General features: G+C 35.4%; 1 protein-coding gene across 1 annotated transcript in view; it reads right to left on the reverse strand.

Moving 5' to 3' along the window:
- Window positions 1–21,310, reverse strand: part of lzts1 (leucine zipper, putative tumor suppressor 1) — a 39,702-nt gene extending 18,392 nt beyond the window's left edge. Inside the window, exon 1 of the mRNA XM_073819073.1 lies at window positions 21,165–21,310. The gene's annotated coding sequence lies outside the window, so the exon portion shown is untranslated. The remainder of the gene's footprint in view (window positions 1–21,164) is intronic.
- Window positions 21,311–27,043: the final 5,733 nt, after the last annotated feature.

Here is a 27,043-nt window from a genome sequence, read left to right on the forward strand (position 1 = left end):
ATTGCGGTCAGTCAGGTCACTTCCGAGTCAATTGCCCAGAACTGATGGGAAAAGGCAGCTCTCGCCCAAGAAGAGGGGGCCTGGGACGAGAGTAATTTCTTACCCCCAACCGGCAGCCTCTGGACTTTTGATTGATGTCTCACTCTACTTGTGCAATAAAATTCATAAGCTGATGGCCTTCGTAGACTCTGGTGCTGCAGGGAATTTTATGGACTTCACACTGGCTGCACAGTTAAAGATCCAGCCCATCACTCTCCATGAGCCTCTGACTGTGACTGCATTGGATGGGAGGCCTCTAGGTTCTGGCCAGGTAAGCCAGTGCACCACAGTTCTCCACTTTCAAGTGGGTTCTCATAGAGAAAAGATACAGTTTTTTTTAATTAATTCTCATGAGTTTCCTTTGATCCTTGGGTATCCTTGGCTAGCTCTGCATAATCCACGAATTGATTGGTCTACCAATAAGATAAGTGAGTGGGGGCCTAACTGCTGTGTGTCTGGCTTGTCTCTTTGTCATTCTCTCGAGTCACAAGGAATCTTCTCAGAATTGCCTGAGTTACCAGCCCCATCGACAGAGATGCTGGCCGTTTCTAAAGTGAAACAACACTCTCCTAGTGATCTTGATGCTTCTCCCGAGTTATCCACTGTCCCCAAGGAGTATGCAGACCTCTGTAATGTGTTCAGCAAGGAACGTGCTGCCACTCTTCCACCCCATAGACCTTATGACTGTGCCATTGAACTGCTCCCTGGCACTTGTCCTCCTCGAGGAAGGCTATTCTCTCTGTCTGCCCCAGAAAGAGGCTCCATGGAAGAATATATCAACAAGGCCCTTGACAGTGGATTTATTCGCCCTTCAACTTCACCGGCAGGAGCTGGGTTTTTCTTCGTGGGAAAGAAAGATGGCAGTCTCAGGCCATGCATAGACTACCGGGGTCTAAATCGCATTACTGTAAAGAATCGCTACCCACTGCCACTGATGACTACAGCATTCGAACTCCTACAGGGTGCAACCATATTCACAAAACTAGATCTTCGGAATGCCTACCACCTGGTTAGGATCCGCGCCGGGGATGAGTGGAAGACGGCCTTTAATACCCCGACTGGCCATTATGAGTATCAGGTAATGCCCTTTGGGCTAGTCAATGCTCCAGCCGTCTTCCAGGCTTTCATTAATGATGTTTTACGAGACATGCTTAACAAGTTTGTATTTGTTTATCTCGATGACATCTTAATTTTCTCCAAATGTTACCAAGATCATGTCCAGCATGTCCGGCAGGTTTTGTCTCAACTGTTAAGGAACAACCTCTTTGTCAAGCTGGAGAAAAGTGAATTTCATGTACCAACTGTCTCCTTTCTTGGGTTCATTGTCTCCAATGGCAGCCTTCAGATGGATCCTGGCAAAACCCGTGCAGTCCTGAACTGGCCCCAACCCTGCTCTGTCAAACAGGTACAGCGTTTTCTTGGATTTGCAAATTTTTATAGGAGATTTATAAGGAATTTTAGCTCCATTGCAGAACCTCTTACAGCCCTTACCAAGAAGACCTCGAGACCATTCCAATGGACAGAAAGTGCTAATCAGGCATTTGAGCTACTCAAGCAACGATTCACCTCTGCACCCATCCAGACCCTCCCTGATCCCGAGTTGCCCTTTGTAGTTGAGGTGGATGCATCAGATGTCGGAGTGGGGGCTGTTTTGTCTCAAGTGGCCAGGAGTGATAAGAAGCTTCATCCTTGCGCCTTCTTTTCACGTAGACTCACACCAGCCGAGAAGAACTACGATATAGGTAACCGGGAGTTGTTGGCCGTAAAACTGGCACTTGAGGAATGGAGACACTGGTTAGAAGGGGCCAAACATCCATTTGTAATTTGGACAGACCACAAAAACCTCACATACATCCAGGAGGCTAAGAGGTTAAATCCACGCCAGGCCCGATGGGCTCTCTTTTTTAACCGGTTCGATTTTATCCTCTCTTATCGACCAGGCACTAAGAACTCCAAACCTGATGCCCTTTCGAGACAGTTCCACACACCAGAGATGGAAGACAGACCTGAGCCCATCATTCCTAGCTCAAAGGTGGTGGCAGGAGTTCAGTGGGGAATTGAATTGGCAGTAAAGAAGGCTCAACGACAACAGCCTGACCCAGGTAATGGCCCTCCAGGGCGCCTCTTTGTTCCAAGTGTTGTACGATCTGATGTTTTGCAGTGGGGACATGCATCTCTTCTTTCGGGTCACCCTGGAATTACAAGAACTTTGAAGCGTATCCAGACACGATTCTGGTGGCCCAGTATGCAGGCGGACGTCAAAAGATTTGTGTCAGGCTGTGTTGTGTGTGCCCAAAATAAAGAACCTAAGGCCCACCCTCAAGGTCTACTTCATCCTTTACCCATTCCGAGACGTCCATGGTCTCACATCTCCTTGGACTTTGTTACTGGACTTCCTAAATCACAAGGTAACACTGTCATTTTGGTGGTGGTGGACAGATTCTCTAAAGCATGTCACCTGATACCTCTGCCTAAGATTCCCACAGCTTGTCAGACTGCAGACCTCATGATGCAGCATGTCTTTAGAATCCATGGGTTTCCTCAGGACATGGTCTCTGATCGGGGATCACAGTTCACTTCTCGGTTTTGGAAGGCTTTTGGCCGTCTAATTGGAGCATCTATCAGTCTGTCTTCTGGGTTCCACCCTCAGTCTAATGGGCAAACAGAACGGGTCAACCAGGAGATAGAGAAAACCCTCAGGTGCCTGGTCTCCAATAATCAAAGCACCTGGAGCTCCCGGCTGATCTGGGCTGAGTTTGCGCATAACACACTACACAATTCATCATTGGGCATGTCTCCATTTGAATGTCAATTTGGATTTCCCCCACCCTTGTTTCCCGAACAGGAACTAGACGTCCAAGTACCAGCCGCATCCCAATTAGTCCAGAGGTGCCGTCAGGTCTGGCAGAGAGCACGTACAGCCTTAGTAAAAGCTTCACAACGGCAGCAGAAACAGGCCAACCAGCGCCGTAGGATCGGGCCATCATTACGTCAGGGTCAGAGGGTGTGGTTGTCAACTAAGGATCTTCCACTTCATCTAGAGTCTCGAAAACTTGCCCCCCGATTCATTGGTCCTTTTAAGATCCTTAGGAGAATTAACCCTGTGTCTTACCGACTACTTCTACCCAGGTCCATGCGCATCCACCCTACTTTTCACATTTCACGTTTGAAACCTTTTGTCTGCTCTCCTCTGTCCACAGCAAAGAAGTCCCCCCCATTACCCCAGATCGTTGGTGGGCAACCAGCATATACTGTCCGTCGACTGCTGGATTCACGTCAAGTCCGTGGAAGAGTCCAATACCTAGTCGACTGGGAGGGATATGGGCCAGAGGAGCGGACCTGGGTGCCAGCTGGAGACATCTTAGATCGAGAACTTATCAAAGAATTCCACCAAGGTTCCAACCATACACAACGGAACGTCAGGAGCCGTTCCTAAGAGAGGGGATCCTGTAAGACTTCTCCTGCAATTACTCTCCCAGCCACTAAGGAGCGCTCCCCCTTGCAATGACTCTCCCTGCCACCAGGGGGCACCACCTGATGTGAACTCTTTGTTAGCACTTCTCATTAAGTTAATTGGTATCACCTGTATTTTGTTCTATTTAAGTCTGGCGATTTCATTGAGCTGTGTTCAGTCTTGAGCCTACCTTGTTTGGATTTACACAGTTCTATAAGTGCTGTTCTGTTTCTCTATTTGCCATATGGCCTTCTTTATGTTCTTGTTTTGTAAAGTTATTAGTGCCTTTATTTCTGTTTGAAAACTGAGACCAAGTAAAGACTGACAGTTTCTTGAGCAATCTAAGCCTCCTGGTTAACTTCTTCTTCTGCACGTGGGTCTCTTACAGACTGTCTTCCTCAGTAGACCAGAGATAGAAAAGTTGTATCCTCAGACTGAGAGACCCGGGTTCAAGACCCACTTCGGGAACTTTATAACATTTCCCCCCTGACAGCTAAGATCATTATATTGCTGCTTCCTCCTACCACTCTTTATAAGCATGTGCTAATTAACTCAACTGATTGTCTTAATTTCACAATTAATTCATGCGGTTCATTTGGACAATTGAATGATCTGTTACATGCAAAATGAGGCTTGATTAAGCATTTGCAGATGATTCATAAACAGGCTTTGAGCTGAAATACATACAAATATTTATTTATTTATTTACCTTCTTTACCTTATTTATTTCAATCTATGTGTGTGTAATAAACTAATGTCATCATGCTTGTTTAAAAACATTAGATGTATAATGTTGTCTTATGGATTCATCCATCATCTAGTCAGGGAGACTTAATCGGTGGTATATTGTGTGCAGCTGCTAAGGGTCTTTGGGGGAAAGTCTTGTTAGGCCCCTCTTTCTCCCTCCCTGTCCACCAGCAGATGTGGTCTTATCATTCCTAATCAAGAAAAAAACTGAGCACAATGACCATCTGGAGCAAAGCCCATCATAGTGTCCCCAGCTTTACATATCGAACAATGTGCCCCTATTAATTTCCTCTTATTAGCTTGCAATTTATGTGTAATCAGTAATTGGTTTAAAAGCAATGGGTCGTTGTTGCTGTTGTTGTATTTATGCAGCAGTTACTTTTTTTTTATTTACATGTTGTTTATCACACAAAATGTGCTTCTATTGGGTGGCCTTCACAGGAGGAGTCACACTACAGGACTGCGACCCAAAATGTCTGACACAGTCAGAACTTAAAATAGATAATTTACATGGAATACTAACATGTTCACGGCCAATAAAGGTAGTAAGGACATTGTTAAAATAGTCTATGTGACATTAGGGCCTGTATTCACAAAACATTTTATCTTACCACTATGAGTTCTCCTAAATGGAGGTAAACATTTTTAGCAAACAGTTTTCTCTTAAAACCAATTCACAAAGCTGCTGAGACAAACTTTTACTAAGGAATAGAGAGAAGTATTAAGCTAAGAGTAAGGGCGGAGTTGACCTTGTTGCTATAGATGATGGGATATGCATATAAACAGCCTTTTAATTAACAGAGTAGAATAATCATGGCTGATAGTAAGACATACAAACGTAAAAGAAATCCAAACTGCACGCAAGAACAGCTTCTTGCCCAACTTGTTAATGAAAACAACCCTGATAGCACATGTACATCTCAGAGACATCTATTTGATGTCTGCATTTACATCTGCAAGACGTATTATTTACGTAGTTTACTCATCTGCAATATGTCTATTGGACGTTTCCTATTAGATGTCAAATAGACGTCTATTAGATGTCTTTAAGATGCTTCCGAATTAGAATGTATGTAAAACTGACATCTTACAGACGTCTGCCAGATGTTTGTACACAGTAGATGCTTTCCACATCAAGAGATCTTTAACAGACATCTTGCAGACGTGTGTGTGTGCTATCTGGAAAGGATACAATCAAAAGAAAATTTGCAATTAAGATAACCTCCAAAACCAAAAAATATGAGTGGGAAAACATATGTTTGCAAATAAATGTAGTGTGTTTCTAAAATGTTTATGTTATGAGGCAGATTGCTGGCAACAGCCATTTTAACCCTGCTGAAAAAAACAATAGAAACCATCACAGAATTTTTTTTGTGGTTTTACTGGTTATAATGGAAATTGTACTGGTTTTAATGGTAACTGTAATGGTGCCCGTTGGTCACCTTCTATTGGTGACTAAGTCTTAATGGAACATGTCCCAAAAACACACTACAGGAAACCATTTTTTAAATGGTTTAAATGGTTTTTAATGGTTTGATGACTTTGTGAAATACTCTTAGGGAAAATGTGATTGACACGCCCATTATTTTTAAGATTTTCTCCTAAATCTGCAGATTATGAGCTACTTTTAGCCTTAAGATTTTTTGTGAAAACGAGCCCAGTGGTTCAACCGTAATGTTGTGAAGCTACTTTTTCTTTGCAAGGAAAACTAAATTTAAACCAGAATGTACAGACAATGAACTAAGAGCACCATAGTACTCTCAAGAGCGTGCATCAGAGACTGACACTGAAGAGAAGAAATTGTTGAATAAAGTAAAAAAAAAAAGTTTTCTTTGTGCACAAAAATATTTTTGTAACTTCATAACATTAAGTTTGAAGCACTGATGTCACATGGACTATTTTATCGATGTCCTTACAACCTTTTGGGGCTTGAGCTTTTCCGTTCTGTTGCTGCCTTTGCAGGGTCAGAAAACTCTTGAATTTCATCAAAAATATCTTAATTTGTTTTCCAAAGATGAACGAAGGTCTTACGATGTTTATCTGCTTATCCCCAGGGTATCCAAGATGTAGGTGACTTTGTTTCTTCAGTGAAACACAAACGAAGATTTTTAACTCAAACCGTTGCAGTCTGTCAGTCATATATTGGCAATCAATGGGACCCAGTGTGCTTTGAAAGTCAAAAACACATACACAGACAAAACCAAATTAAACCCTGTTGCTCGTGACGATACATTGAGGTCTTAACACACAAAACAATCAGTCTGTGCAAGAAACTGAACAGTATTTATATCATTTTGGCTGTTGTGAACGCGCACAGGACAGTTGGACATTGCAGTGGATCAGAGGTAAAAAATGATATACCGTAAATCCCCTAATACAGGCCCGGGCCTTTATTTTACTCAAGTGCATCGCGGTCCAGGCCTTTATTAGAAGGAGGCCAGAATTAGAGACAGGCCTCAATTTCTATTTGAGCAAAACGAACTACCAGTAGAATAAAAAAAAAGAGATTTTGTGTCTATTTGAACCTATAAAATACTAGGTGCATTTAATAATCGCTCCGCTCTGGGTTCATAATTTCCCGCTCCACTCCTCGCTCACTGATATCAGAAACACAGCTCTTTTGAAAAGTTTGAAATACAACGGTCCTGTTCATAACACATATTAAAATAAAAAATACTAAAATAAAATAACAGGAGAGTTTGGAACACTAGTGTGCAAACTTTATTCTTACCACATACAAAGCTAATAACATTGTCAGCATTAAAAGAGTATAACTGCTTTATGCCGTGCAAAGTTTGTAATGAAAATAAAAATACATTTTCGTCAGTTATTTTACCTATGAATCCCTGCATTTCTTACAGATGTCTGTTTATTCGAAATCAGATACCACTAGATTTGTTTTAATGCATTATTGACAGAGCGATTGCATGTGAATAAGTGTTGTACCTGTTTAAATCATGCTTTCACCTGAAAATATTCATTATCTAGGAACAAACTAATGCCTTGTGAACTATAATTTACCGCTCATCCATTGCCGTCATCATAGCCTTTACATTCTTTCTGATTTGAGTGATCCATCTCTATCAAGCTATCTAAACATGTTTAACATATGAATTCTTGCTTAATATGCAGTTATATTGCGGACCGTTGGCATGAATTGTACTCATGATGGAGAGGTGGCGGAGCACTCTTGGAGCGAGTGAAAACCACGACGCTCCGACTTTTCAAAGATCCGCTCCTCCCTCCAATCAAAATTACACCGCTCCACTCCGCGCTCCGCTCACATACTCTGCTGCCCAGACATACGTTGTTTCTAATAATAGCCCCGGACGCTATTAGAGACCGGCCATTATTTACCTCAGCTGACAGCGAGACCGGCCAATGTTGGAGACCCGGCCGCTAATGGAATACAGGCCAATATTAGAGGATTTACGGTAAATACTGTTTAGTTTCTTGCACAGACAGATTGTTTTGTGTGTTAAGACCTCATTGTATCATCACGAGCCGCAGGGTTTAATTCAGTTTTGTTTGTGTATGTTTTTTTGACTCTCAAAGCCGTGGGTCCCATTGACTGCCATTATATGACTGACAGACTGCAACGGTTTGAGTCAAAAATCTTTGTTTGTGTTCTACTGAAGAAACAAAGTCACCTACATCTTGGATACCCTGGGGGTAAGCAGATAAACATCAAATTTTCATTTTTGGGCGAACTATCCCTTTAACTCTCAGTTCTGAGGTTAAAGATCAGACTTGTGAGATAAATTTGCAATTGCAAGGAAAAAAGTCGGAATATCCCATAAGAGCAGGCGCGGCCATTTGTAAATTTTATGGTTCTGGCTTCCGGCCTCTTTTGCCTCTAGCTATTTTTAACTGTACAAAAACAGCTTTTTTGCTGCTTAATATTTAATTGGTGTGTCTTATCATATTATTTTAATGTATCATCTTAATTATTAACATAATTTACTGTATGTTCTTTTTCTTCTCGTTATTTCCCTGTAGCAGCTAATCAACCAGAAGTCTCATCCATAGGATTACTTCCACATTGAAGAATAAGGTGCATAAAAAGTCCATGTACAAATAGACATTATGTGCACATTTTACTGTAAATAATGCTATTAACAGAAATCTCCATTGCAATTCTGTAAGTGTTAGTGGTTAGTGGAAAGTCAGTTGGCATAAATAATCCACCAATAAAACCTTTACCATGCGGATAATCTCTTGTGATTGGACACTTTCATCCTAAAATGCCTTATGTATTCAACTGCAAGTCTCCATGGCAACAATAAATTAATGCTTTTGTAGGCCATTATTGATGGTTTCAAATTCTGTGCATTACCTTTTTTTAATATACACCCCAACAGTGCACTTATCTCATGCTGGAGTCCTGAGAGAAGTAATCAAATTGTACATAAAATAGGTTACCGAGGGAAAAACATTCTAACAGGATTTTTATATTAATTCTTAAATTGGACCGAGAGCAGCACACATATATGCAGGAATCCCATTGGTCTTATTTTTCAAACTCCAGCTCTCAAGCCACATCTGGAGCAGTAGAGAGTAAATGCACTCTTGAAATAAGAACTCTCGACATGAAGGGAGATGCATTACAGCGATGGAGTGAATAATTCAAAAGGAAGGACATCTCCTCTCCAACACCCCCACAGCACTTTCTGACCCACTCTTTTATGCACGCCAACCACTTAGAGCGCTTAAGTGATACGCCTTCCTTTGAAAGTTAGATTTCGGGTATAATTGTGCAGAGGAGTCATAAATCACAGCCATTATCTATGAGAAACAGCGTTTGCTCTTTCTTTTAGTTCTAATGACTTTAGACACTTTGTTTCTAATATTATGGTCTAATCAGAGCTGTCAAATTTTTTAAAATTCATAGATATTTGTGAAATCATTGTATCAGCATTACACAAAGCAGTTTTGATATTTAGTGTATTGTCTGTTTTATTTCCACATCATTGATCTTAAGCTTATCACTAATACTGTTGTAATGTCACTTTTCACTGTTTTTTCAGCATCATGCCATGGCTGTAGTATTTATGACACCAAGACAAATTAATAGTTTTTCAATTTTGACAAATGTGTCTCAATCATATGTTCTGTCAATAAGCTGTTTTTGCATTCCCCATTTAATCACTGGAATGTGGTAATAATAATAATAATAATAATAATAATAATAATAATAATAATAATAATAATAATAATAATAATAATAATAATTTATTTTATTCATACCAGTTTAATGCATTACACTTTTATGACCTAATTCCCATTTAGTTATTGCAAGGTAGTAGTAGTAGTCGTAGTAGTAATAATAATAGTTTATTATTATTAAATAATAGATTTTATTTCATTATCATACCAGATTAATGCATTACACTTTTATGACCTAATTCCCGTTTAATTATTGCAAGGTGGTAAAAATAATTTTATTTTACTTTATTTTTTTTTTATTTTGTTGTATCATACCAGATTAATGCATTATACTTAATCATTTAATTATTGAAAGGTGGTAAAAATAATAATTAATAATAATAATAATAATAATAATAATAATATATATTTTTTTATCATACCAGATTAATGCATTATACTTTTTATGATCTAATTATAGCAAGGTATTACTACTAATAATAATATTTAATTTTATTTAATTTTATTATTATTTTTTTTATCATACCAAATTAATGCATTATACTTTTATGATCTAATTCCCATTTAATTGCAAGGTGGTAAAAATAATAATTAATAATAATAATATATATATATTTTTTTTATCATACCAGATTAATACATTATACTTGTATGATCTAATTCCCATTTAATTATTGCAAGGTGGTAACAATAATAATATTTTTTATTTTATTTTATCATACCAAATTAATGCATTATACTTTTATGATCTAATTCCCATTTAATTATTGCAAGGTGGTAAAAATTATTTTATTTTACTTTATTTTTCTGTATCATACCAGATTAATACATTATACTTTTATGTTCTAATCATTTAATTATTAAAAGGTGGTAAAAATAATAATTAATAATAATAATAATAATAATAATAATAATAATAATAAATATATTTTTTATCATACTATAGATTAATGCATTATACTTTTATGATCTAATTCCCATTTAATTATTGCAAGCTAATAATAATAATAATAATAATAATTTTTTTTTTTTTATCATACCAAATTAATGCATTATACTGTATGATCTAATTCCCATTTAATTATTGCAAGGTGGTCAAAATAATTTAATTTTACTTTATTTTTTTGTATCATACCAGATTAATGCATTATACTTTTATGATCTAATCATTTAATTATTGAAAGGTGGTTAAAAAAAAAAAAAAAAAAAAAAAAAAAATAATAATAATAATAATAATAATTTTTTTTTTTTATCTTACCAGATTAATGCATTATACTTTTATGATGTAATTCCCATTTAATTATTGCAAGGTAATACTACTACTACTAATAATTTATTTTATTTTTTTATTTTATTTATTTATTTTTTTATCATACCAAATTAATGCATTATACTTTTATAATAATAATAATAATAATAATAATAAACAATAATTGAAAAATATAAAATAAATAAAAAATAAAAATAAAAAATATTTTATTTATGACCTTATTCCCGTTTAATTATTGCAAGATGATGCTGATGATGATGATGATAATAATAATAATAATAATCATAATAATAATCATAATCTTAAATAAATATATATATATTTTTTAAACCTTTCATTCTAATTTCTAATTCATTAAATCAATTTTATTTGTTTTATTTGATTCCAAAGTTAATGTATCATTTAGTCTCAATTAACTGTAGTGAAATATTATTATTTAAAAATATTTAACAGTGTTACATAATTTTTTTTTAGTGCAGTTAAGTGCACTTTCTAGTGGCACGTTCATATTTTATGCAGGTGGGCTAACTTTCAAATTTTATAATATACCATGCATCAAAAAAAAAAAAATAATAATAATAATTTGCAGCCATTTTTATTTCAAAGTTAGTTTTGGAGTCATGAAAATGTATGTAAATATTTGTTTCAGCTTTTCTCAGTTATTTTATGGAAACTAAATTCAAATACATTTTAGCAATGGCAGTGCTAAACAACAATTAGTAAAAAACAGGTGCCAGCTGAATTTGACCTAGTCTTACCACATGTTGTGTGAGAGAAAAGAAAATAATGATGGTGGGTTAAATCAGAGACCCCCAGCAGTGGCCTTTGACCTTAGCTGTTTTGGATAAAGGTGTGTAGGAAACTGATTGAAATGCAAGAATAAAGACAGAGGAGGGAATGATGGAGGGGGAGTTAAATGAAGAGTGAAAGTAAGCTCAGCTGATTAAACAACACAATACTTTTGCCAACAGCAGCACTAAAAATGAAACAGAACTGTAATGATGAATCATAAGGTTATCATTAACAAAAGATGAGAAATGGAATTAAAAATCATTGAGATAAATAAAATGCAACAAAAACAGGAGGAACTGACCAAAACTGTAAACGTGGAGTACAATATGAATGCAACCTACAGAGAAAATGACTTTGGCTTTAGTTTTTTTTTTTTTTTTTTTGTCAGTGCTGGACGAGCTTGTCTTCTAACTGCAAATTCTGCTTGTAACAGCCAGATGGTGTAGTTATGATATCAACCAGCAGGGCCTAACAGAGCCATGGTAACCAGACGACCCTTGACCCCTTGATTTATTCTGTCAAAAAGACCAGTCCAATTAGACAGGAAGGCAGCATCATGTAATTAGCATCGTCATCAAAGTATTGAACCACAAACTTCCAAAGGGCGACGGATAATCATCTTTCTCGTAGCAGATTCCACATGGGCCTGCTGATAACTGAAAATTTTTCTGAAGTAAAATAGTTCCATACTACTACTTCTAGTAAGAAAAGGCCTTATATGATTTGAAGAATGCAAAGATGGCCATTAACCATTTATTTCTATGATCATATTTCTGCTTTGCTAGACTTGGATTGTCTTGGAAAAGTGATCGGATGTCATCAAGCATCTAGACTCCGGTCTCTGATTGATCTCTGTTGTCTGGCTCCTGGTACCGTCAAAGACTCCCTGAAAGCTTAGAAGCCTCTGGAAGCTGTCCAAAAGAAGTTTTAGAGCCCAGTGTATCTGGGAAATATACGCTTCATGTCATTTTCATGAAATATTTACTGATATGCTCTTCTCTCTGAACGAGCCCTGACAGATAGACAGTACAATGCCATTTCCATTTCTAGATATTATTTTTTAAAAGATTCTGTTGGTGACCTTCATGAACCCGTGGAAATAGCTGATCTTGGGTCTCATCACTGGTGTGTTTGAGACAGCAGAATGCTCATCGTGTTGGAAGATTTAATTACATGCGCAAAACTATATTGTCAAAATCAGCTAGTCAGTGGGTTTCCTGAACTGATTATTTAGGCTGGTTTAAGGTCGTGTCCAGCAGACACCAATGAGAAAAGTTTCAAGTTTCCTAGGCAGAATTATGTGTGTTAGTCTTCTATCTATATCAGTATTAGGGCTCTCAGTATAACTTGTTAAATTTAAGTAATTGGTTGTGATTTTATACAACATTTTAGTGTGTTATATTTTAGACACAATATAGTCTGTTTTTGCCAACCAAATATTATCTATTAAAGCCACATCAAAACTGTTTTGTATTGAAAAGCCTGTTTCCGCCACTGAATAAAAAAGGTAATTGCGACTTTTTATCACAATTCAAATTTTTTTTTTTTTCACAATTGTGAGTCTACAACTTTTTTTTTTTTTACAAACTTTTTTTTATAATTGCATAATGTAAACTCACAATTGCAAGTTATCGGTCAGAATTGCAAGATATAATCTCAATTGCATGTTAAGTCAGAATTGCGAGATATGAACTTGCAGTTTTGAGAAATGAAATCAGAATTGCATGATATAAACTCACAATTGCAAGTTATACAGTAAGAAATCTGAGATATCTCACAAATCTGACTTTTTTTCAGAATTGCTTGATATAAATTTGCTGTTGCAAGGTATGAAGTCAGAATGGTGAGACAAGCTTGCAATTCTGAGAAATAAAGTCTGTGAGATGTAAACGTACAATTCTGACTTTTTTTCTCAGACTTAAGATTTTATATCTCGCAGCTGTGACTTTTTTTCCAATTGCATGTTATTAAGTCAGAATTGCAAGATATGAACTTGCAATTTTGAGAAATTAAATCAGAATTGCTTGATATAAACTCACAATTGCAAGTTATAGTCAGAATTGTGAGATATAATCTCACAAATTTGACTTTTTTTCAGAATTGCTTGATATAAATTTGCAGTTGCAAGGTATGAAGTCAGAATGGTGAGACAAGCTTGCAATTCTGAGAAATAAAGTCTGTGAGATATAAACGTACAATTCTAACTTTTTTCCCCAGACTTGCAAATTTATAGAGTTGGGGTACTCGGACTTGTACTCGGACTCGAGTCCGGTCTCGAGTACAATTTTTAGCGGACTCGGACTTGTCACGGACTCGGATGCATTTTGACTCGGACTTGACTCGGACTCGAGCTTTTCGGACTCGGGAATTATTGCCGAGTCCAGCCGAGTCCAGGGACAGTTGATGGAAATTTTACTGACTCGATGCATTATTACGAAAGTGACATTCAGTATTATTGGCATGTGTTTTAAAGTCTTGCCGGTACTTGAAAGCCTGCCTCTCAGTCAGCGCACAATGCTGAATTAAACTCTTTCTCTATTGCTACACACTTACACGAAAGGTAATGTCAAAATGCATCGTCTTGGAGAGCATTCATGTTAATGCTATCGGTTTTGTGTTGAGTTAGAAATACAGATGTGTCAAAATATATGATCTGTGCGTCCGGTCTTAAAGCGACAGCAGTGTAAACCTGCCACAGACTGCGTCATAATCAAACAACAAAAAAAAAGAGAAAATCACTCACTGCTCTTGATTGAAGCAGTTTAGCAATTTTAATAAGAATCATCTATATTTATTATATACGGTGAAGATTGTAGATAGTTTTATTTTTACATTTATTACTTCATTAAATGTTTGTAGTACACTATTTCTGTGGTATACTTTACTATATAGATCAATCTGAAAAACGTATAAAACTATTTCATTTGTATTTTGATTATTATATTTATTTATGCTTTTGCTTGTAATTAATTATTAGACTGTTTATTTTCCTTCAGTAAGCTTGAGAATGTTTTACTTACTTACTTGGGTGTGCATTATTTTCTAATAATTCAATGGCCCGTTGTCAATAGACCAATTTGGAGTAGACGTTACAGTTATGTCAGTAAAAAAATACTATTTAAACCTATAACATTTTACATTTACCTATTTTATCTCAGAATTCAGAATTTTTTTATGTCGTTTATATGTTGTATTTAAGACTTTAGAACTCAATTTAACGCAGCAATAGCAAGTTTGTCAGTTCTGAGGGAAAAAATAAACTCATGACTTTAGCTGAGAGGAAAAGGGAGAATGTATTTTCTTATCAGAATTGTGAGATATAATCTCGAAATTGAGAAAATAAAGTCAGAATTTTATTCTTTTATTCCATGACTTCCATGTCATTAACCCTCACAGCCTCATTTTCATCTAAGAAAAATATGTCACTAGCTGTCCATCTCTTCACCTACCCCTCCCTTTATCACAGATTCATTCTTTTACTCGTAGGTACAGTCCTGTCCTTCCCTTATAATTCCCACATTGTCCTTCCCACATTCTAAAAGCTGTTTCACTCTGAAATATGTCATAATATCAAGTCAGTCACAACTTCTGTTACATGACTTTAAGTTTGCTGAGCAGGACACTAATGAGATGGTGTGAAATAAAAAAATCAAAATGGCAATATGCAACAGAGGTTTCCTTTTGTTACATTTAAATTGTCATTGCCTTATTGTAGTTGTACAAATTAAAACAAGGTTAAGATACTGACAAACAGTAGTTTTTAGTTGGACTCGGTCGGACTCGACTCGGACTCGACCCATTTGGACTCGGACTTGAGTCCGACTCGCCCCATTTTGGACTCGGACTTGACTCGGACTCGACTGGTTAAAGACTCGGACTCGACTCGGACTCGACTTAAGTGGACTCGACCCAACACTACAAATTTATATCTCACAGTTGAGAATTTTTTCCAATTGCATGTTTTTAAGTTAGAATTGCAAGATATGAACTTGCAATTTTGAGAAATTAAATCAGAATTGCATGATATAAACTCACATTTGCAAGTTATACAGTCAGAATTCTGAGATATCTCACAAATCTGACTTAGCATTTTTCAGAATTGCCTGATATAGACTCGCAATTGTGAGAAAGTCAGAGTTGCAAGACAAACTCACAATTGTGAGAAATAAAGTTGCAATTCTGAGAATTTTTTCTCGAGTTTATATCACGCAATTCTGACTTTATAACTTGCAATTACGAGTTTATATCTCACAATTGTGAGAAAAAAACCTTTTTTATTTTTTATTCAGTGGCGGAAACAGGCTTCCATAGTTTTGTGTCTCCAAGCAACACACACAATTTCTGAATGAATACACAATTTGAACTAATAGGGTGAATCAATTCCCCAGTGATTCTGTGGCCCATTATAAAGAGTCATTTACTTCGTTCCTGAATGAACAAACTGTTTGAACTAATCGATTGAATGGATGAATGAATGAATGACTCAATGACTTACTCATTAAGGCATTTACCACCACCTACTGGTAGTTAGTTTCTTATTTAGAGTATCATTTTATTATAAATAATTTCATGTTTTCACAATAATAAAAAACATATTAATCAAAACTAATTATCAAAAGTAAAAAAGAAAAAAAGAAAAATTCTTTCTAATGATACTTTTTGTAATATCTATTTCATGATTTTCTCATGTAACACAATAATGGCTTTAAATTATATTTTGTGGGTGATATCTCATCCAAATTTGATGTGTGTATAGGTAAATGCATAAGAAATAGTCTTAAGTTCACGTTAAGTTCTTTCTTTCTTTCTTTCTTTTTCTTTCCCATGTTATCAGATACAACTCTAAAAGTATTCAAAATTAAATTTTTTTGGATGTTTAAGAAGTTAGACATTGCAATAGATGCATTTTTGTATGCTTGAAAATGCTTGTTTTATGCATAAATTTATCAAGGTAAATAGATAATTCATTTTCTAAAGTACACTTGGGCAGCTGCTCGTACCAAAGCAAATGTCAGTGTTGCGAAAGATCAGTGTTTAGATCCAAAAATACCTTTAATTCTCCTCTTGAAAGAATGTCACTGCATGACACCTTGCTCAGTGCCAGTGCTCCACACCCCGACTGCATCTCTCACCCACACAAGATTTCATAAGCACACATGAGTAATTTCTGGAGGCAGGAAAGAACATGTCTCTCTCTTCAAAGGATTAACTGTATACAAATGAAAGGCCATCTCTAATACCTCTGAATGCTTTGAATACTCGGAGGTGCCAAACTGGAACAAAATCACTCATGAGGTCATAATATGCTCTAACCGTCTGTGTAGTAGACACAAGATTGTCAAAAACACTGGAAAGAGCTGTGCACCATCTTGAGTTATTGATCTTTTTGGAGGGAAACAGGTGTCTCCAAGACCCTTGCTGAATACGTCTGGCATGAGGACAGGGGAGTGAAACGTCTTGGACTTCCAGCGAACTGGAAAATAACTGACTCTCTGTTAAAACTGGATGATAAACTTGTCTAGGGTGAAGTCGTACACCAACTGTTCCTCCCACATGCAGAGACAGCAAGAGAGTGTAAAATACAAGGAAACAGGAAGCTCCGCTTGTACGGTTAGGATACAGTCTCAAGTTTCATACAGCTCTGGTGCTTATGTGTGTGTGTGTGTGTGTGTGTCAGGGGGAAAGCCAAATAAAGGCCAGTTTAGCTCTGCCTGATGGGTCATAAATATCATAAATTATTCATTCATAAACATCACGCTTTTGTGGAGTTGCACCACATGATATTTTACAACCGGAACTGATCCTGCCTTGACATTGCAAGGTGAAATGTTCTTATATTTGAAAAGACAGATATTATATCAGGGCAGTTGTATTACACTGACACAGTATTATTTAAAATATTTTAAAAGAGCTTTTATTTTTCAGTTTAGTTGAAAGGCATAGTTCACCCAAAAATGAAAATTTGCTGTAAATGTACCCTTAGGCCATCCAAGATGTAAATGAGTTTGTTTCTTCATCCGAACAGATCTGAAGAAATTTATCCATATATCATTCACCAATGGATCCTCTGCAGTGTATGGGTGCCGTCAGAATTAGAGTACAAATAGCTGATAAAAACATCACAATAATCCACAAAATGGACATGAATTAACGTCTGAAGTAAAAATATCCGTTTTTGTAAGAAACACTTCCATCATTAAGGCGTTTACCTTATATTTTTCTTGGAGTCTATAGTCCAAAACGCCTCCTTCTGAAAAGGGCTTGATCTCTTCATATTTCTCTCCTGATTCAGACTAGATTACTTTGGAGGAAGTGTTATTATAGATTAAGAGTTACTATGTTTGTACAGCATTTAGCCGGAAGCAACGCTTTAAAGTTAGAAACATTTTAATGATGAAATTGTTTCTTACAAACACTTTTTTCTTCACAAGATGTTAACTGATGGACTGGAGTCATGTGGATTACTTGTGGATTATTGTGATGTTTATATCAGCTGTTTGAACTCTCATTCTGATGGCACCCATTCACTGCAGAGGATCCAATGATGAGTATGTTTTACCGACGTGTCATTAATCCAAGGTTATTTTTGTAAACAAAAACTAAGACAAAACTATTGATCAGAAAACATTTTCGTAAACTGAAATAAAATAAAAACGTCAAAATAAACGGAAAAGTAAAACGAAACGAAACTAACAAATTTATTGAAAAACTAACTGAAATGAAATAATAATTATCAAAAATAAATAATCGTTTTCATAATCATTATGTTCTCACCCTAACTAACTAACTGTTAAAACAATTATTTGTCATTGAATAGAGAGATTCTTTCAAAATGCTGCTTCAGTCAGTAATGTTTTTATGAGTAAGTCATTTATTCATTCAAACCACTTTTTCATGAATTTAATATTAAAAATTGGTGGATTAAATATATTATATATTAAATACATATGTATTAAATGTTTAATAATTCATTCAAATGAATTAAACACTTTGCAATAGACTGCAGCAATTGATATTTTGTCTCACATTATTCTGCTTAGTTTAGAATTGCAGGGAAATCATGATCTCTATTCGATCTCTAACTAAAACTGAAACTAAACTATATAAAAACTAAATAGAAATGTGTTCACAAAATAAAAACTAAACTAAAACTAACAAAATTGATAATAAAACTAATAAAAACTAAACTACAATGTATTGCAAATTTGAAAACTATATTAAAATAAAACAAATTTAAAAAAGCAAAACTAAACTGTCCTCCAAAGGCAAAGTGCAGTAACTACGCCAACACTGAAACTGAGAAAAATGCCTTTAAAGGTTTTACGCCAGCTAGTCAAACATGTTGACACTCTTGTTTCTCTGAAACACTCTCGTTTCTCTGGGACAAAATTGAGCCAGGAGACTTTGCCACAAGACAAAACAGTTGTCGCTAAGTCCATTTTAACTATTTTAACTCAATTTTGACCAAATGTGTAGTTACTGCGCTCTGCCTTTGGAGGGCAGTATAATAACCTTACATTAATCAGCCATATTGGTGGTACTGAACTTAAACAATGCTACTGAACTGAATGGAACTCACATATTTTGCTGATAATTTCTGTTGAATATGGTCATTTATTATCATGTTTGGGGCTGTGCTAATCGTTCATACCATGAAAAACAGAGTAAAAGTTATAACAAATTGAGGAGAAAAGTTCAAAAAACTGTCTGAGGAACAAAAGCCGTTTATGGTTGGCCAAACTGAACCAGGATTTCCAGGTTAAAAATCTTAACATTTGTGTTTGTTCTTATTTCCAATCAGGTATTTTAATTAATACTGCTTGTATGTATCTGATTCTTCACCACCTATTAACTTTGGTTTGTCAAAATATTGTAGTCTTTCCTGCTTACCAAGTCCGTCTCTATATGATTTAGCAGCTTCCGCACATATTTTTTCTGTCATTTAGACAGCATAAGTTAGCAGAACAACGAACTGAGTAGTACATTAATTGTGCAATCAGTGCTGTTGTTTACGTCCGCGTATCTCCAATATGGCCGCACATCTGGGTAACTGACCAAACCATGACGTAAGTGCAAACCCTCTATTGCTAAATTTCTCAAAATTTGCTCTAATGAAGAAACGAGTTGGGTTAAAAAAAGGCATCATATCACTGACCCAAATAACTGTTACTTCAACAGCTCTACATTAGACTTTGTAAGATGAGCTAATAACATACTTATTCATATTAGGGCAGTGGAGGTCCACCCTACTTCACTAAAGTTCAAGTCCATGGAACTTTCTGACTTCTCCACTTGTGTGTATATGAACACACATCTTGACACACATCCACACACCCACTCTCTAAAACTTGCCTGTGCAGATGCCCTGTTAAACCCTTACCGCCGACAGTAAACCTATGTATCTGTTTCCTTGCATTTTCTGAGCTCAAGGACTTATAATAAATGAACTGGTTTGAAGTAAAAAGATCCTGCGCTCCCACATGTCTCCGAGTACTTGTGTATTATCTGAACTTGTCTTGGCATGTAACAGGCTCTTGTATTCACATTGTTATTCTCTTTAGACAGCATTACCTTCCCCCAGTCTGCAGTTTCTTTGAAACCCATGAGACAGGATGAGACATGCTCATTTACCTTATTTATGTCAGATTATCGTCATCATCACTGACTTTTAACTTTCTAATTAACATGTGCCGAACTCATATTGCCAACTGGTTCATGACATCTTTATGCTTCAACAGGCAAGTTTGTGCTGTAAAAACGTCTGATTTATGAGAAGTGGTTACCTAACAATAACAGTTCATGGTGTAAGGAGATAAAAATTGCATGGTTAACTGAGACAAAAATACATCTTGTTTTTAACATAATTCATCTCTGTGGTAGCTATAATTACGTTCGTTTTAAGATTTTGTCTCTAGGGGTTTTGCTCATGAGCTCAGCGAGTTAGATTTAGGTACATGTTCCTCACAAAGAACCTTATTTTTATTAATTTTTTAATTGATTGTTTATCCTTTTTTGTCCTGTTACTTTATGTTCCTTTATTTTCACCATAAAACCCTCATATGATCATGTTGTCATATGCATTAAAGTTCAATTGACTCATTTTATTTGATCAGCGTTAGTAAGTCATTATTAAGAATGTTTACACACATAGTTTTGAACTGTCCTACACTGCAAAATTTTTTATTTTTTAATGAGTATTTTATCTTCTTTTACAGTAAGAATATTTGACATAATACATTTCACATCCTTAGATGATTAAACAAACATTACCTAAGCAAAATTATATATTACGAGACTTGCTTTCAGGTAGTATGTCTCACTTTTTGACACTATTATTAAATTAAATTTAAAAAAAAAATTAAACCATAGGCAATTTACGTTTGTTAGAATCATGCGTAAAACAAATATAAACATCAAAAGGGTAAGAAAAGTAAAGTTGTATTCTCTCAAAATAAGTTAACTTACACGATTTAACTTATCAAGTATTGATTAAGTAACTTATATTGGCAAATACTAAGATGATAATAACTGTGTAATAATTATGTAATAACTGTATGATAATACTGATAGCAAAAGCAGTGATAATATGAAAAATACAAAAATCTATTTTTTATCGTTAAACTGAAGAATGAATACAACAACAGCATTTCAAATCCTCCAAAACCCACAATGAATATAAAATAAGTAGTGACTCACCATATTTCATTGTGTTTTCCTTAGTGTGTCTTTGCTGTATATGTGCTGTATTAAGTGCCCAGGGTCTGTTCGTATTTTAATGGATAACAGGAGGTTGCAAGCATTATCTCTCTGGTCTCTTCTCTCTCGATCTTTCCGTCTTCTGTACTGTGGGTTGAGTCTCCACAGACTGCCATGATGTGGGTGTTTTGTATAAAACCCACAAGCGCTCAAACCCTCCCTCTCCTTTCCCTCCCTTTTCGGTTTATCTCTTTCCACAAGTTCCTGTTTGCAAAAACTGCAGCATTTCTATTTTGATATCTGCAATAAATCTTTCATACTTTTGCTGAATGTCTTATGTGTCTCATATCACCCCATGCATGCATTCGTTCCTGTCCTGTCATGTCATCTATACAGTGCGTTCAACCGCATGTGCATTTCTACAGGTCTGCCAGATGGTGATCGAACATAAAACAAGCTGCGTTAACATGAACCTCAGGAATCCCAGCATAAGCACTTGTTAGACGGGATCACATCCGTCCTACATAAGGGCAGTGACAGTTAAGAGGGATATGATACTTCAGACCTCCCAAGGGCTGGCTTTTAATGGAGCCATTCTGGCCCTTGAGTCCAGTGCCATCTATTACAGCTGTGACCTCCAAAGAACATAAGGGTGTAGAGGATACTCTTTCTAAAACATCTGTGTCCTTGTGCAGTGATGCTTTCTTCATTCATGTGAATGAGACAAGTGTGATAACCGTTTTTCACCTATTAGCCCACAGGTCGCTGAAATGAATGACGTATTAAGCCCAAAGTGTACTTCACTTTTTACACGTACACAAGGTTCAGCGTACTGTGCACATAGATTTCTTCATCAGAATAGTACGAGTGTACTGTGCGCACCACCTGAGTTTTGTGCTTTGTAAACGCAGGTTGCATTTAAATGCGCATTTAATTTGTTTTGTAGTAACCAGTTGTTCCACAAGGTGGCAACACTTTCCCGGGACATTGTTTCACAGTAGAAAACTAAACTAAAGAGACTGAACGACTACAACAAAATAGCAAAGACGACAACAACACAGATGCTCACATTGACAAAAATGAATTATACTTTGGGCTTTACCATAAAGTCAGTTTCAGCAGCTATTTCCAGTAATGCAAATGCTGCTCATATCTTTTTGATCAGCGGAGAGGTCAGAATATATCGGTTTGTCAAAAGTATTTTAATAATATTTCACATCAGAAATTAAATCTGACATAGATTTTTGAGATGCACATTATAAATAGCATATCTGCAGATATTAGATATGTTATTTTCTTGCATCAGTCAATATTGGATACTTGTATTTTATACAAATGCTCATTTGCCTTTTTTCCTGTCATCTAACTCTTACTTCATCTAAAATATGTAATAATTGAATTACACCTTAATTTAATAATTAAAATAATTTAATAATAACACTCAATTTAACTTTAGTAACACAAAATGAGCATTATTTGTGAACATTAGAACATGTCTCCATCTCTTTTAAAACAACAAAAAAATTGTTTTTGGCATTTTATTTATTTATTTTATTTACTTGGAGAAAATATAATTGTATTATTGGCCTTTTTCGATTATTTGCCATAAAATTTTTGTTTTATAGAAGTTAACACTTTCAACCAGCAATGATTACAAAGGATTTCTGTTTGGAATAACTATTTATCAGTAATCCTGAAAAAATGCATTATGGTTTCCACAAAAATAATATAGCTGCAAGCAGCAAATACTAGGGTTCAAGTGCTTTACGGCATTTAAGCAAATATCAAAAATAAAGACATTACAAAAATATTTAGCAAGCCAGTACCTATCTAAATCAATTATTAAAAATGTAATTTCTGGCCATTCCACGTATAATTTACCATAGAAATATGTTTCTTTCTTTCTTTCTTTCTTTCTTTTTCTTTACCTGTATAACTGTTATAGTGCTGCCAACAGTGCAATCTCCATAAAAGTTGCCATGCTTTTTTAGAACCATCTGCTGAATGTGCTCACCTCACATAAAGTTTTGCATTTTAGTTTATTTATAGACTTTTGGGTATATTTGGCCATAACCCTTTCTAAACGACCCTGTTATCTACCTTTTCTTCTATGCGGATGTAAACGTATGGGCGAGCCGCTATAGAGAATTAATGAGAAGAAAAACAACTTGCAGTAAACAGTAAAACGGTGTGCACTAAAAAACAATGTGTTTATAATTAAGATAATGCATTAAAATATTATGGTAAAACACCAATTTGCAATATCAAGCGGCAAAACAAGCTGTTTTCACAGTTAAAAATAGCTGGATGTGGATGTGACCAGAAGACAAACCCATAAAATTTACAAATGGAGAGCTGAAAAAAAGTGGATATCTAACCAAAGGGTAAAGTTCAACTAGAGAGTCCAGAGAATTGTACTGCAGTACAGTGATTTCCTGATTTTTAGAGTTAAGCTAAAAACCCAGACTAGTTTGCAAAATTAGGTTTTTCAAAAAGTTTTGAATAATTAACAAACCATTTGACTGACAGCAGTGGTTCTCGAGGCAAAGTTGTTTGGAATGAGGAGATTTATCATATGAATACAGTGTGTATGTGTAAAAAGTTGTGAAATTAACAATTGCTTACATGCTTGAAAATATGATATTTCAACCCCCAGTGGCCGATTTCCTTTGAATTTAATAGGTGCTCAGCAAGTTTTCCCAAACTATGTGAATCTTCTCATGTTACCTCAGGTTGTGGTCTTACATGTGCGTATCGAGTTTGGTGCAAGTATCTCATTCAGCTGAAAAGTTACAGCGTTTTAATTAGTGTTGTTTTTGGCGGCCGGTTTTAGTTTTAGTCTAGTCTTTGTGTGAAGCTGTCATTTTAGTTTTTATTAGTTTTAGTCACGTTCATACTCTTTTTAGTCTAGTCAAGTTTTAGTTAACTAAAAGTCTGAGCATTTTAGTCAGAATTATCCATGACTATTTTCGTCTAGTTTTAGTCGACGAAAGCAGATGACATTTAGTCTAGTTTTAGTCAATGAAAATTGTATTTTAGTCTCTTTTTTCTTTTTTTTTATTAATTCATTTATACCTTGTGTAAGTAAAATAAAATTTTTATTTTAAAATTTATTTTCTTATGGGTTTCGTAGCACAAGTTGATTTATTTTATGAAACTGTCTAAAAAGCGCTTGGACATCTGAGACACAAAAGCAACTTTTTCCACCTTTGACCAGATGTGATTAGTGTGCAACGTGTTGAAAAGCTTTGAGTAATGTACCTTTTTACGATACAGTTGAGGGGAAAGCCTCGGTGCTTCGAAAAGCTTCATTTTCCCATCACTACTAAAAAGTGCAAATAAAATGTGTGTGTCGTTTCTTCTTTTTCTCCCATGAAAAGATGAACCCCGGCTGGCTGGCCATCGGTCCCTTCATCTGTGTCAGACTTAACTTTCTTTGTAGTCGTCTTCTAGATAACTCCGCGAGTGTGGCTTGAGGAAGTGACGTCGCCTGAGTCCGCATGAAGGGATACAGCTCAGGCTACTGGGCATGCGCACATTAATCTAACATCATAACATTTCGTTTCATCTGGTTTTCGTCAACATAAATAAAGAGACATTTTAGCATAGATTTTATTTCGTAAACCACATTTAGTCTTGTTTTTATTCGTCAACGATATTGCATTATATATTTAATAATAGTCACAATCACAATTGACCCTGATGTGGCCTTTGCAAGAATGCACAACCAAACAGGCAAAAAAAAAAAAGAACAAAGATTCAAAATCACCTTTGCTCTGGCTTGGCATAAATTCTTTCCATCTTGGTCAAACACTAAAAATGTAAATGAGAAAAAAACAAAACAAAAAAACAAAACAAAACAAAACAAAAAAAACGTTACATTCCCTGCAGATGTTACAAGTTCCTACATGACTAGAACCAGAAAGGATTTTCATATATTCACCACACATTTACACACGCACCCTTTGCCCTTCTTTTGAACCCAGATTACAGTGGATAAACATTTGCAACAAATACCTTTCCCATAATGCAAATGAGAATTTAACTGCTGTTCGGACAGTTGTAAGAGAACTCACAGTATTTTCACAAAGTTTATGATACAGATTATATGAAGTGCTCACCATCCATCAACATGCACTAAAAGTGATGCAAATGCCACAGTGAATTAGTGCTTATATTTGAATGCCTGTTGTTAAAAAAGTGTGCTTTTTAGTGTCATTTCAGATGTTTGCATCAGAAACGACAGTGTTGTTTTGGTTGCTCTGTATCAACACTGATTATTAATTCAGTTGCTCTGTTGCATAACCATGGGCTGAGGGAGCAAGAAACAAGTGTAGGATGGAGAAAAAGAAAAAGAGAATCAGAAGGACAAGGCTAAACATCAAGCACTTTACAAGTTTATAATACAGGAGAAAATGAATAAATAACATAATCGACCCTCCATCAGCGGTACAAGAAGGACTTTTGACAAGTGTTTGCCTGTCAAGTGCAATAGAGTTTAATGTGTGTCACCCCTTTCCACTTCCCAGCAGAGCGCACCATTAACTCGTTTAATTCAAAGCTAAACGTCATCGTTTCAGCAACAGCAATGGAACAAGAGACTGTAAAGGGCAGAGATATTCCTCTCATACATTTATGAATGGGACAAACCGTTATAGTCTGTAGTCCTGTTTTCCAGTTGAAAGAGCTAAACAAATTTTTGATCTAAAGTACAGCAAAAACAGTACAAATTGTATGTTTTACTTTTATAACTAACTGTTTCCTATTTGAATATATATTAATTGAATAATAATAATAATGAAAAATGTTTATTGATTATTATCTATTTATTTTAAATAGTAAAAATATTTGACTGTTTTTGCTGTACTTTGGATCAAATAAATGCAGGCTTGCATTTAGAAGCAGAAGAGACTTCTTTAAAAATCTTTTGACTGATAGTGTATTTAACATGGAATCTTTTTCATTGGACAAAAGGTTATTTATAATGGAAAAAGGTTCTTTAGTTTATTAAAATGTTCTTCAAACTAAATGGAAAAAAAAAAGTTTTTTAAGGAGCTGTTCAGTTTTTTTCTTTTTCTTTTTTTTGGGGGACGTACAGTTGAAGTCAAAAGTTTACATACACCTTGCAGAATCTGCAAAATGTTAATTATTTCACCGAAATAAGAGGGATCATACAAAATGCATGTTATTTTTTTATTTAGTACTCACCTGAATAAGGTATTTTATGTAAAAGAGGTTTACATATTACAAAATTACCCTGTTCAAAAGTTTACATACACTTGATTCTTAATACTGTGTTGTTACCTGAATGATCCACAGCTGTTTTTTTTTAGACGCTTCAAACACTCACTTATGATTCAGAAGGAAACACAACTCATTAAGAGCTGAGGGGTGAAAACTTGTAAGTATCTTCTGTAGCTTCAGAAGGGCAGTATTAAATGAAAATAAATATGATATTTAGGTAAAATAAGAAAATATGTACACATCTTTATTCTGTTCAAATGTTTACACCCCTGGCTATTAAAGGAGTAGTTCACTTCCAAAACAAAAATTTACATAAAATGTACTTAACCCTTGTCATACAAGATGTTCATGTCTTTTTTCTTCAGTTGTAAAGAAATTATGTTTTCTGAAGAAATAATTTTAGGATTTCTCTCTATATAATGGACTTCTATAGTGCCCATAAGTTTGAACTTCCAAAATGCAGTTCAATGATGTGCTAAATGATCCCAACTGAGAAAGAGGGTCTTATCTTATTATTTATATGATCCCTGTTATTTTGGTAAAATAATTAACATTTTGCAGATTCTTAAGGTGCATGCAAACTTTTGACTTCAACTGTAAAATGGTTCTTCTTTGGCATTTCTGTGAAAAAAAAA

The sequence above is a fragment of the Garra rufa genome, chromosome 15 (assembly GCF_049309525.1).
Source record: "Garra rufa chromosome 15, GarRuf1.0, whole genome shotgun sequence".
In the NCBI taxonomy this organism is placed as follows: domain Eukaryota; kingdom Metazoa; phylum Chordata; class Actinopteri; order Cypriniformes; family Cyprinidae; genus Garra; species Garra rufa.